The sequence below is a fragment of the Mus caroli genome, unplaced genomic scaffold (genome assembly GCF_978045245.1).
Source record: "Mus caroli unplaced genomic scaffold, Mus_caroli_1 scaffold_7, whole genome shotgun sequence".
In the NCBI taxonomy this organism is placed as follows: Eukaryota; Metazoa; Chordata; class Mammalia; order Rodentia; family Muridae; genus Mus; species Mus caroli.
The window spans coordinates 122,094,268-122,108,878 of NW_028227262.1; the positions used below are offsets into that span (position 1 = coordinate 122,094,268).

General features: G+C 35.4%; 1 protein-coding gene across 4 annotated transcripts in view; it reads left to right on the plus strand.

Moving 5' to 3' along the window:
* The window catches only part of Grm8 (glutamate metabotropic receptor 8), an 889,122-nt gene that overhangs the window by 573,324 nt on the left and 301,187 nt on the right, over positions 1–14,611 (plus strand). The gene's annotated exons all lie outside the window — the stretch shown is intronic.

Below are 14,611 nucleotides of genomic sequence, written 5' to 3' on the forward strand. Positions count from 1 at the left end.
TTCTCCATTGGGAACCCTGTGATACATCCAATAGCTGACTGTGAACATCCACTCCTGTGTTTGCTAGGCCCCGGCATAGTCTCACAAGAGACAGCTATATTTGGGTCCTTTCAGCAAAATCTTGCTAGTGTATGCAATGGTGTCAGCGTTTAGAAGCTGATTATGGGATGGATCCCTGGATACGGCAGTCTCTAGATGGTCCATCCTTTCATCACAGCTCCAAACTTTGTCTCTGTAACTCCTTCCATGGATGTTTTGTTCCCAATTCTAAGAAGGGGCACAGTGTCCACATTTTGGTCTTCATTCTTCTTGAGTTTCATGCGTTTAGCAAATTGTATCTTATATCTTGGGTATCCTAAGTTTTGGGCTAATATCCACTTATCAGTGAATACATATTGTATGAGAAAGGTAATTTTCAAGATCATAATTGCTTATTACCTAAGTTTAGGTATTATAATTTTAAATCAAACTTTTTTATCAAGTACAGAAATTTTAACCCAGGACACATTTTTTTATCATTGATGCAAATAACAGTACCTAAATCAGAATATCTCATTTAGTTATATCAGACAACAGTATTTTATTGGCCCTCCATCATGGAAGAGTTATAATAATTTAAGAATATTCAGAGATCCATGTGATTTACTAATATTGTTTCAGTAATATGAATATTATGATATAACAGAAATATTTCCATGGGTATGGGCATATATTGAAGTTTACTATATTTTTTTCTATTTCACAAGAAATATGGCATCTAATAATATGTGCCAGTTCTCTTAATATTATTCCCAGTGAATTTAAAAATATTGTATTTCTAGCTCAGGAGATGACTCAGGGAATTAAGTTATTTTCTTCTATGGCTGACAATCTGAGCTCAATCTCTGGGCCCGCATTTGAAGAAGAGATCTGGCTTCTTCATGTTATCCTCTGACTCACACATGTGTATCATGAAAGGTACACATATATTTGTGCGTGCAAGCACAAATATATAATTTTAAAGTTATTTACAAATTATTACATTGAAACACTGAATATACTGCTTTATAGTAAAGGTGACTTCTCCTCTAATAAGCCACATTGCCTCCACTCTTTTTGAGCAAATGGCTATGTCCAAATCAATAGGGAAGTTGTAGAAGATACAAAATGGCTATGATTCATGTGTATCAGAGCTGCTTTTGATTTAGGAAAAGAAATATTACATGGGATACACAATGCCTTCCAACTCAGTCTCAGTCCTTTTTTTAAATGTCAAAATGAGAGAAACACGATATATGAGAAGCAATCTTAAATCTAAAGCACAAGGAACATTCAATATTCATGATTCAATCAGATTAGGTTTACAAACAGAGGCTGCAGTGTGATTGAACACAGAAAAAGATAATGCAGATTCACAGTCATGATTAATCACTTCCAAAAAAGGTTTTCATATCTTATATGTACTGTTGATATTTGGTAAATCTACCTAAAATATAAAGGGTGCAATTACCTTTAATTGAACATGTGAAATTGAGTGAATAATTTCAATTTTTTTTTATCCATTAGAGTTCTGTCTAGATCATTCAATTGAAAATATTTAGAAGGTGCCTGGAGCTATACATGGAAAATGGGAATAAATACATAAATATGCATGGCTTATGGATGGCATAATTACTTCCGTGGTAGGAGCTGTGTCTTGTAAGATCCCTCACTGTATATAGCCTATAACCAGTGGTAAGAAATAATTGTTGAATAAATGACACATAGATCATTGCACTTGAGTACACAAGGGATCCAATAGAAGAAAATGTCATCAGAAAATTTGTCTTCTTTCTATCAACTATGAAAGATGATTAAACAGGGGTCCAGGTGATCTCTCAGTGGTAGAGAGTACTACCAAGTGCCCCAACAGAGCACTCAAGCTCGGTTTCTAGCATCTACATGGCAGCTCAAAAACATTTGTAACTTAAGTTCCAAGGGATCTGGCCTCCATATGCACCAGGCATACACAGGGTGCACATAATACATGTAGGCAAATGCTCATACACATAAATTAAAAATAATGATGTTTTAAAAACTATTAATCAATCAGAAAGCTTTAGTGCCTTTTTAAGGATCAGTTTTCTATTTACATTAGAATCTAAAATTATGCAATGTTAAAGTACTAATTATAAATGATATATGTTTTGATAATAGTATAATGAAAATACTATTAAAGAAGAATGATATTTTGAGAAAAAATAAGTGGTTCATGTCCTTACACATTAATAACTAAAGTAATAGAAAGAATATAGTTAATCTCAACAATTGTTTCATTTGTAAATGGTAAAATGCACTCATTTGCCATAATTTCCTTAATGGAACAAAGTCAAAGTAAGTTATGTTCATCTGTGGCTGCATTTCCACTCATATGTCCATTATTTTACTTTTTATTTTTATGACCATGACACTATTTAACACTTCATTTTTAATAACTTGTTGAAAGGTCCAATGTAAAACATTACATGAATGGATCATTTTAATAGCACATGTATCAATACTAATTTCTGATACTGGGATATTATGTCTTGATGTATTCAAAAATAAAAATGGTGGAATTCCATTGGCTCTGTATTGTAGCCCAACTACATTATCTATATTAAAATGATTTTTTTACCTATGAATTAGTCATAGCCTTTCATTGGCATCGAGTAACCTCTTATGATTGCATATTCCAGACACTGTTTTGTATATTCTGCTTTTTAAAAATAAAAGACATTACTATCAGACTATGTGCTCATCAGCTATGTATCACACACTGAGTTTAATTAAATCCATTTGGCACATATCAAGTGAATGAGATTTTCCTTGGCTCCATCTACAGCGATGGGATCCTCAAGGACAGATATATCTGTATTGAGTACTATTATATGCAACATAGCTAATCAATTTCAGTGCAAAAAGCAAAGATGTTAAATTCTATTTCTTAAGAAACTTGAAGTCTACGAGAAATACAGCCAAATAAAAGGCAGTTGTAAAAGCGTATCAGATTCATTTAGTGACTGAGATCTAGAAGTACTTGCAATTGCTTATTAGGAATCCAGTCATTGGAGTCATGCATTCTGCCTGAGGAACTTAGAGAAGCAGTGGAATGGCTAGTTATTTTGAAGTGAGGTAAATACCCCTGGCTATGGATGAACTCTGTGAGGCATACATAGTCTGAAGATGGTCAGAGGATGGGTGCTGAATAGTGGAGCACAATGGGATTTGAAGAGTGGACTTGTAAGCAATGGCATGTGTGATTACAGCAGGATAGGACAATTAACATTGATTAATCATTGGAATCCTCCCAAACCCTAGGAAACAGATCTCTATTTGAGGGGAGCTTTAAAGTTATAAAACGTAACTTCAAGTTATCTTCTCTTCCTATTTTTGTCTCTCTGATCCTGGATGCTTTTTGATGGAGCATGACCAGTATGGGTCATTTTCCTTCAGCCTCACCTGGATGGGCAGTTATAAAGGATGGCAACAATAGGATTCAAAAATCTTTCACTGGCCTAGTTCAATTTCCAAAGCTTGATTTAATTACTGCACCAGTCCCCTAGTAATAATCCATGCCTTATCTCTCTTAATCCATTCCTATCTCAGAGGCTTGTACTCTCCGAAGCCCTGTTTTATGGATTACAAACTTAATTGTAGAGAAGTAGGTGGCAGGGTTAAGACTTGGAGCCACTGTTAAATATTACATTGTTCTCTTCTTACAACTGTGTGCTTATGTCTCCTATTACTGTCATTTATAATTAAGAGACCTAAGGCTTATGAAGGCAAATAATTTGCCTGTAGTTTTACAATTTCACAAATGCAAAGCTGGGATCTCAGAACCTATTTATAATGTCTTTCAAAGCCTTTGTTTTTGTTTTTTGTTTTTTTGACATCATGCTACAAACTTATCTTTTTTTGTTGTTGCTGTTATATGACATTTAATCTTCTTATCAATCATTTGAAGATAAACCATTTTTGTTTTACATAAGGTGAAATTGACTTCATGAGAAAGTATGACTATATATAAGGCTGAACTGAAACAGTTACAGCATCGGGCCTTGAATTGGAAGTCCTCTTATTTACTCCCACTCATTATCTGCTATCTTGGGAGTAAACTGAAAAGAATACCATGTAAATACAGGGCTGAGTACAAAGAGATAGATTCTCCTCATAAATCAGGACTTATACTGTGGGTTCCCAATAATAAGTCACAAGCTGCCATCCCTGTCCCTGGAAAGAGAGCATGGAGTCCACATCTTCCATCCCCTTCTGATCCATATGCATGTGCTGTGTCCAAGGCTCAGGACAATGGGGTTCTAAAGGTCATGGGAACAAAGCGCTACAAACTTACCTTAAACAAGTTTTCTTGACAATGTTGCAGATCTTCAAAATTCAAGAATAAGGTCGAAAGAAGAAAAGCATTCTATTCTGAGGGTAAACAAGGATAGAAATTGGCCCTTATATAATTCAGTATCCTTGCAGACATATATGCTCATCTTCAAATTAAGGAAAGCTATTGTGTGATGTCTTCCAAGCAGAAGATTTAGTGCTTGGCCGTAAAAGTACTCCTTAATGTGGTCATAATGGCTGTTATTTTTAGTTTTAGCAGGTGGTCCTGTTTCATCATTTCCATGCATTGGAAACAGCATGTTTAGAAGCAGTGTGGGAAGTACTGAGAATGCAAGTACACACAGTGCACATACATGGTACTAATTTGGGAAATTTTATTTAAGAATTCAAATGTTAGCCAAACATTATAGTGTGTGCCTATGATTCTAGCCCTTAGGAGGCTATAGCAGAGAGATCGTGAGCTGCAAGCCAGCCTGAGATATATTGCAAGAACCTATCTTAAAAATTCAAGTATGGATGTCTTAAAAACCCAAGTATGAATAGCAAGATAGATCAGTGGAAAAAGACCCTTGGTGTCAAGCATGACACTGTTAGATCTCTGAACCTACATGAAAAGAAAGTAGACCCTCACAAGTTGTCTTCCAATGTTCCCGTGCATGCTGAAACATGTGCATTCTACCCCCCCCAAATACCTTTAAAAAGCACAAAACAAACTAAAACACCATATACAAAATATCAAACTAATCTAACTAAACTAAAACTAGTCAAACAAGCAAACGACATCAATACATCCAGATTCATAACCACTTGCTGTTCATCAAATTCAACTCAACCTACATATGAATTATATAACTTTTGTCGCTATTATATGTAATATGACTCTAGAAATACTGTTGTTGAAGTTAGGCATGGTTCTTCCTCCAAACTCCATGCTCCCAAATATAAGAGTCAGACTCAACATATATTTACAAATACCTTGCCCATATAGCTAGGCTCTTCTGTTACTAGATCATAACTAAAGACAACATATTTATTTTAACCTATATTCTGCCACGTGGTTAGTTACCTGTGCTCACTTACTGTCTCCTCATATCTTCCTGGGCAGATCTTCTACCTGGGTCTATCCCAGAATCCTTTCTACTTCCCAAATGTTCCACTTCTATTTTCTGTCTAAGCGATAGCCCATAGGCTTTTTAATTGACAGGTGATATATCCATATAATACACAAGGTAATTTCTCTATATACTATAAGGAATGGAGGTATCAAGAAATGAGAGAAAATATAAAGCCAGAGAATTGCTTTAGTAGTTAACTGATAATAAAAGTAGCTACAGTAAATGGGACCATGGCAATGAAGCATGGATTCTACTTACATTAAATGTGCATTCTTCCAACATTATAATAGAACTGCATTAGTTTGGACCTCATAAAACTAAAATCTGGGTTATTTGGATGGGAAAAGAACAAAGTTCACTCCTAAATTTCATACAGTACTAGGATTTCATAAGCTCATTAATTTTGCAGTATAATCACCCAAGGGCCATTTGACCTAATTAAAAACACAAACACAAACAAACTCTCTTAGTTACCCTGTGGTATGTGCTTGTACACAATTATACACTTAAATTTTCCTACAAGTGAATCTGCTTAGGAGTGTTTTTCCAGATTCATGGGACTTTGAAGGTTATTAAAAATATACAAGTTATCCATCCTCATAAATGAAGAACCTCAATATTAGGAAAATTAGGAACACTGTATGGAACCCCACAACTGGCTAGACTCCAGATATTTTTATTGTTTGTTTCTAAAGGATTCAAAGTTCTATTTTTGTAAAGGAGGACCAAGAATTTATAACACTGCAGAGCTCAAATATGCTGAGAGAAATTGTGTTGCAAAATAAAGTGGGTTTTGAATTGTTCATATTTCAGTAGACTGATTCCCACAGACACCCTAATTTAGTGGATACTATCTTAAACAGATGATAACACCTTGCTCAACTTCAGTCTCTGCTTATAAACACAGACTCATTAAAAATGACCCCTTTTCAATCATGGAGCCAACATTCCCATGTTGGTGTATTTGAAAAAAAATTTTTTTCAAAGTTCATCCAATTATAAAAAATCAAACAGTTAAGAGCAGCTGAGCCCATGAGCTACTGAGGAAGCATAGTCAACCAGACAGACTTGCTTTGAAGCCATTTAAATACTGCAAGTATCTATGCCATTTTTGCCTGCTTTTCGATCTCTTTATATGTCTGTCTGCCCGCTAGTCTGTCTTTCTCCTCCCTCTCTTTGTATTCAGGTGTGTGTATATATGTGTGTATGTGTGTGTGTTCAAGTACATGTGTATATTCTAATAGGGAAGAAGTGATTGGAGAGATCTTAATTACGTGATAGTCTTTTAAACAAAAATTTCAGTAAATATAAAGTAGACTGTCATATTGCATGTGGGTTCAGATCTAAGATATGACTAGTTCTGCCCTAAGATCTACATATAGAAAACAGGGAGTGTTTCCAAAATTTCTTAGGTACATGCTGTAGTCTTGCAAAATGGCTCAGTGAATTAAGCATTTAATGAAAAATTTAAATATAAGTTATGTTGAAGATAAGCAAAGGAAACACTTTAAGCTTGAATATGGCTTTGCTTTCAATGCTTTTATATTTGTTTATTTATTTAGATTCAACATTTTATTATGTGCCCTAGGATGACTAGAAACTTGTCCCTTTGCCAAAGCCCCCTAAATGCTGGAACTATAGATGTATAAACATCAGGCTTAAAAGGTTAACTTCAGTAGAAACCGCCCCTTAGATTTCCATATTTGTAGTTTTAGCCACTTGCAATAATGTGAGGATCTGGTCCATAAATATAATGACTATAATAACAACTCACTAATTACTATATTCATTATGAATTAAGTATGGTTACTGGTTTTTATCAATACTTCTTACGTTCTTCTATGCTCAAATCATTTTCAAAACCAAGTCAGTTTTGGAGATAAGAATATATTTTTGGTCAATCAGGTGATTAACATTTAATGCATTTTAATGACAGAAGGCATTGGTGTGTGTGTGTGTGTGTGTGTTATTTTGTCATTGATTCGTTTGAATGGTGGCTACTGAATCTAGGACTGAATATGGGGCAGCACAGGACCATATACATGCTAAGCCAAGCCCTTATGTCTGCTATCATTAAGGTCCTTTCTGGCTCCTGAAGAAAGCTAGTAATCTAGGTTTCTCTGCTGGTGATTGCTTACTAGTCAGTGCTGTTTGCTGTCTGCTTGTTTTTAAGTTACTATCATGTTAAAATGGTGACACTTCAGGACCAGACTCTAGTGAAAAAAACAAACAAGCATGTATGGCTAGAGGAATCTTTGAGAAGACTTTTATAAGCTTTTGAATTAAGAATTGTTCAGGTGTAGTGAGAAATAATAAAATTTCTCCTCCACACCTGTGGGACTAAAGGATAGTAAGTAAAGTTCAGAAGAGCAGACTTGAATATTTGTGAGTTCAGAAACACTTTTTGGGCCACTGATAAGCACAGCTTCCTGTTTAGCAGTAATTCTGAGTACAAGAAGAAAGTATATATATATATATATATATATATATATATATATATATATATATATATACCTGCATTTTATTCAGTAATTTTAAAGATGGCATTGATCTTTTTGAAAAGCTAATTCAATTTGTCTTGGAAGGAGTCATATCTTGGTGAATCAAAGTAGCACCATGTTAACTGGAGGCCATGTTAGCTTGTAGCATGTTGACCAGAGGAATGACTTTTGTCTGGTCACTGAAAACAACTCCCTCCTTGTGAAGTATCTTTACTTTTTAAGAGTTAGAAAAGCAGTATGTTTTTTTTAAGCAGCTAACTCCACTCTAGATGGTTGATTTTATTTTATAAAATGTAAACACTTTATAAAAGCAGAGTGAATATCTAGTAAAGAACTTCATCCTAAAAGTACACAGAAAAAAACTCTGCCTTTCTGGTTTGTAGTACAGACAGGTTGGCTCAATGAGGAAAGTGATGTTGTGTGAGCATACAGTCCTACCTTCTCTTCTGAGGGTTATACCAATGTTATACAAACTGCCAATGATCCCACTTCCCTATCTTTCACAATTGCAAAATTCTGTCATTTTAGTTTATCTCAGAAAACAGGAGCATGTTAAAACCATGTATTTATGTGCACTGAACAAATCCTTTGTTGTTGCTGTTATTTACATTCTATTTTCTTTTTTTCCTCCTTTTATTGGATATTTTCTTTCTTTACATTTCAAATGTTATCCCGTTTTCTGGTTTCCTCTCCAGAAATCCCCTAATCCCATCCCTCCTCCCCTGCTTCTATGAGGGTGCTCCCCCACCTACCCACCCACCCTCCCACCCACTATTGCCTCCCCACCCTGGCATTCCTCTACAATGGGGCATCGAGCCTTCACGGGACCAAAGGTCTTTCCTCCCATTGATGCCCGATAAGACCATCCTCCACTACATATGCAGCTGGAGCCATGGGTCACATTGGTTGGTGGTTTTAGTCCCTGGGAGCTCTGGGAGAGGTCTTTGATTAGTTGTTTTCAGAATCCTTGGGACTAAATGGCATTTTTTATGTAAAAAGCATCCACACTGAAATGGTGCTTTAGAGCCCCCTTTGGGTGATAAATGCTGTATTTGTGATCATCACAATAATTAATAATTTATGTATATGGAATTAGACTTGTAACTAACAAGAGAAAACTAAAAATATTTTTTACAGGGGGTTATGGTTGGATACCAAATTTCAAGTAGGTATAGTTTTTATAAGAAAAAAATGAGAGCAGTGATTGAAATCTCTAGGGACAAAGTAATCTATGACACCAATATTATTGAAATATTAAGTGATTTAACATACCACATGCTTCTAAAAGAGATGTAAGATTCAATGAACAAAATATTACACCTGCTTTATTTATTTACACTTAAAATTGCATTTGGTATAATGTTTTGCCCTTGCTTTAAAGGCATTCCCAATATACCTTTTTTTTTTGTGAGTGTTACCAAAATGTGTCTCACAGAAGAATTAGATATGCTAAACATCCATATAAAATGATGGTTAATAAAGAATGAACCTCTTGTATTTTATTTATATACTACGTATTTAGGGATACTGGTCTATGGTTTGCCTCCACAGCCCTTTATTCCACACTTCCTGCTGGAATCTTGTTCTTTTCCTCCTCCCTCCCTTACTATTATTTCCTTTTGATCTGACTTGCACATTGCTGTTTGATCTGTACATTGATAAGGACCAAGTACTTTCTTACTCACCATGGGATCACACTGAAGTATCCAACACATTTCAGTTTCTCTGAACTCATTACTGATATCTTTGTATGATGGTGGTCATGACCCCTTTCTGTTCCCTCCGGCAATTAAGTATTTATTGGTATTTCTCAGGGTCTGATATCCTCTGTGCTTCCTTCCTCATGTTTTCAGCTACCCATCTGTTTTAGTTTGCTTTTTGTTGATGTGATGAATGCCATGAGCAAATGCAAATTGTCAGGGGAGTGAGTATTTCATCATACAGTTTCAGGTCATTATTGAGAGAAATTAGGGCAGGAGCACAAGACAAGACTTTGAAGGCAGGGACCTGGAGCAGAAACCATAGAGGAATGCTGGTTTCTACATCACTCAGTGTCCTGTAGTAGCCTTTTTATACAGCCAAGGCCCACTTAGCTGGCAATTGTGCCAATCACAGTGGGATGGGACCTCACATACCAATCTCAACAATGACAATCTTTTACAGAAATGGCTTATGGACTTTCTGACCTGGGCAATCCTCCAGTTTGAGGCTTCATTTTCCTAGGCGATTCTAGATTGTGTCAAGTTGACAAAAATCCTCAGGACACTCTTCTACAATAGATGACCAGAATATGTACGAACTAGATTGTCTATTTATTCAACTGCATCCTGCCATGTTCCATTTGGATGGTTAACAAAAGTACAAAATTAAATTTGTAAAATTTCTCCTTACCTATTTATTTTCTTGAATTTCTCACCTCAGTAAGGGAAACCAAGCCCCTTGTCTTCTAGTTCAGTACTCAGAGGCTCTGTGATTCCTATCCCCACTGACAGCTTTTCATTAATACTGAAATACAACCCAAATCACTGCTCTACTCTGGAATGATCCTACTTGAACTGAAGCTATTAACATTTTGTACTTGGATTATGGAGGTCAAATTCTACTTTTCACTCTTGAATTTTCTTCCTTCATGTCCTCCACCTAGACAACCAATGTTCATATCATCATATTTTCTTCCTATGTAAAATTACAGAATTGCTTGGTACAGCTTTTGGCCTCTTAGCTTGACTTCTTAGCTTGCCATCTCCCTTAACCCAAAGATTCCTATTTTCTCTTTTTCACCTGATTGCTCTTGTGTCCATCTCCAGTGAGCTTGTCATCCTACAAATTGATTATTCTATATCATATCTTTGCTGTGATTCATGCTATTCCTTATCCTTGAGTATCCCTGCTCAAGGAGATACTTGAGTAGATATCCTGTTTGTAATGCTGTCTTTTCTGAATCACTTTAAAGACCTAGGTAAAGGGTCACTTCCAGCAAGCTTTCACTGACACGTGACCATCGTCATTAGTGTTAATCTGATTTCCATGTTCCACCTGCATAGCCCCTAATCATTGGAAGCACATATAGTACTGCAGTTAAATTGCTAATTTTCTTCTCTACTCCCACCCTAGACTGAAATTTTCTTGAGGGCAAGAGTCATGACTTATTTGACTCTATATTCTCAGGGCTTCATGCAGGGCTTAGCTAAATAGTGTTCAATAAATGTTTTCTGATGGGTGAAAAAATTAATTAGTGGGCTTTTGAAATAAATGACTCTATCTGGATTTTTTTCAGTTGTCATTGGAATGAAGGGGGACATTCTATACTATTTAATATGTTGTCCAAGTGTTAAGTTTAGTATCCTGTGAGAGTTATTAGAGGGAAGTGAGAATGACTTATTTGGGACATAATTTTTAGTGTCTATGAAACAACAACATTGGTGTAATGCCAGCCATATTGACTACAATATTTTCAAATGAGATGAATCTTTGAGTGCTTAGAAACCTAAGCACACATGGCTTGGCATAGAAGAGCTAGTCAGAGTACTGATTGACTCACTTTTCTGTTTCTATTAAGATATTCTGGCATCATGTACACACAGAGGATGAAGAGTAGCAAAGGTTAGAAATATTTAAAGAAGACCCAATATATAATGAGAGAGCTGTCCAAGCATCCAGATTGCAATTATAGACTCATAACATTGACACACATAATTAATGAATGACCTTGCCCACATTACGGGATAGTCTGAATATATCAAGTGTAAGAAATGGAAATGCTTTTGCTTGGTTCAGCAGGTTATGTTTACAAATTTCAGGGTATTTTTGATCCCTGTGTTTGAGGGTTATGTTTACAAATATAAGTTTAAGAAACTTAAAATAAGCTAGAATTTCAGTAGGGGAACAGTTGCAAAGATGCCGCACTTTTCCAGTTACTGCAAAATACGTGTACATGCATACTTGTTCTAAGTGAAGAGATGTATTTCATTTAATATGTAGTATGTTTGTTGAAGAATTTCTAGGCTGCAGCTTAAGAAAAGATCATGCCTTTAGTGGTACTTCGTGTTGGAAATGTTCTGTTGCTGCTGAGTCATGAGTCCTTGGTACCCAAAGCTTGTGTTAGCTTTCTGGAGGAGCTCGACATTAACGACTTGTACACTTCTGTTTAAGGGACTGTACATAAATATTGGGCACTTCTGAGCAGAGTTTGGCATTTGCAAGGCTTCACTCATTTCACTCGTGGAAAGGAGGTGGGTTAGTACCCAGGTGCCCGTATTTCTGCTCACAGATTTTTAGTGTTCCAGAGAACCCATTGCTGCAGGTGCACAAATAATTCTCACTTTGTCCCCATCTACCTCTTTTTTTCCCCTCACTGTTCCTGTGATTAGAGCTTTTGAATCATTAGTGTCTTTTGAGGAAAAAAAAAGACTTTAATGGGTTTTAGTGTACTGTGAGGACAGGGTCTTTATAATACTAAGTAGCTTTTAGTTCTGGAAAACCAATAATTCATCAGGATCTCGATGATAACATGCCTTCTTTTGTATATAACAGAGATGACAATAACAATTCAAATACTTCCTTGGAAAAATTGTCAGATGTGTACTTTCTCCCTTTAAGATTCTTTTTTTTTTCTACTTTCTTTTTCTTTTTTCCATTTTTTATTAGGTATTTAGCTCATTTACATTTCCAATGCTATACCAAGATTCTTAATAGATATTATCAAATTACTCCTCAAAGTTACTTAGCTTTTCATACATTCAGCAAAGTGAGTCTTATTATTTTCATCCTTATTATTATCAATCGTAAAATTTATTTTCATTTAAAATGAGCCTGAAATTATTTATGTACTAATGAGACAATTGGGTTTACTCTTTTTTAAGTAGCTTGCCTAATTTTTTTTCTGGGTATTCCTCTGTTTGTTCTGGTTACGTAGGAATTAGTTTTAGACTGAGTATATCAACACATTTTGTCTGAAATGTACTACAAAAATTGACTTCTATAATTCATATTTTTATATTTGATATTACATGTCTTTCTCCAGCTTAAACAAATTGGAGGGGGAACACCCTGCAGTCTTCTCCTCTCTATTCTACACTGATGTAATCACTAAGGACAGGTGTCAAGAGTTCCATGGGAAAGTCTGCGACAAAAAGACTGTCCTTCCAAGACACTACCTTTCAGTAGGGCTTTTATCTTCTTTGGATTCTCCTGGAATCTCCTGGATTCCTGGCATCTCCTCTAAATTATTTGGATTCTGAATGCCTAAATTTAAAAGTCAAATGATGCACCTATTATAGTATAATGAATTAAATTTAGATGAACACTATATTTCAAAGATTATACTTCTAGACCTGTGATAATTATTGCTATAATAAAATCAGATCAATACACACACACACACTCATGTGCACATACAAGCACACTCACATACATGCACACACACATACATATGTATACCCAAGCACATTCATACACATACTACACACATATTTCCTATGAAATGTGACTACTATAATTTCATCCTAAGATGTGGGTAGGAAATCTTCTGTTCTTGTAGACAAAAATTCAAGTAGGTACGAATGCACTTTTGTGCACAAACCTGAATCAGATCGATGTGTCAGAAGCTGTCTTCAGCTGGAGGCATGCAATTTTTTTCAGTGACCCAGGAGGTGGCCAGAGCTTTCATCTTACTCCCAACACTACCTAGTTTCACCTCTCTCTTATTTTATCCTCTCCAGCTGGTGTACATCAACTCCTCCTTTGAGAACTGGCTACTAAATATGTGTCAATTTCTAGTAATAAAGAAAATTTCTCTCACTACCATTATGTCTGGGAGTGTCGGTCAATAAACACTTAATGCACACCTGATGGATTTTTCATCATTATGTATTGTTTGCACTTGGACTTGTGAACTATGAAATTAGTCAAACTCAATAAAAATATGCTTTTAGGAGAATCTTAGGGTTTTTTTTACAGCCTTATTATTATTTAAATGTTTTAAAATGTTAAGCTACTTTCACATAATATTGTAAGGTATTAGACTGATATCTAGCTTTTAAAATTTTAGATAACCAGAATCTAAGGTTATTTATAAAAAAGATTATCAATTTTATTTTTCCTTCTTGAAATGACACTATACTTGTTTAATATTTTACTTCATTTTCTGGTGAGGCTTTTGAATTCTTACTGAACTGACTTTTTGAACTGTAGTATTCTAATGTTTCTACTGAACAATATATTTTACTATTTATCAGGGGAATTTCTACCATTAATGTATATTTCAAATCTTCCTTGGCCTTTTACTTGTTGTTGGCTGCATTTTGTAAAACCTCACCTCAAAATGAATTAATGCTTCTCATAGTCATCGGTGAACTGTAAAAGTAACTTTTATTTGTCAGATGAAGGGATTAGAGCCATACCTAACCTGTGTGAGTACATGGCATGGGCTGAGCCCAGTCAGTTTCTTACTTGGTTCTATTCCTAGGCCTGGAAGCTTCTAGCCTCCCTACAATTTAATCTTCCACAAACCTGAGTCTTGAATGCTTCAGTTTCCAGCCTCCTACAGATAACCTAGGCCTAGAATGTTTTAGACTCCAAGATTAACGCTCAATAAACTCACCCTTTCTAGTTCTTTCTGAACATTGACTAGGTGATTCAACACAA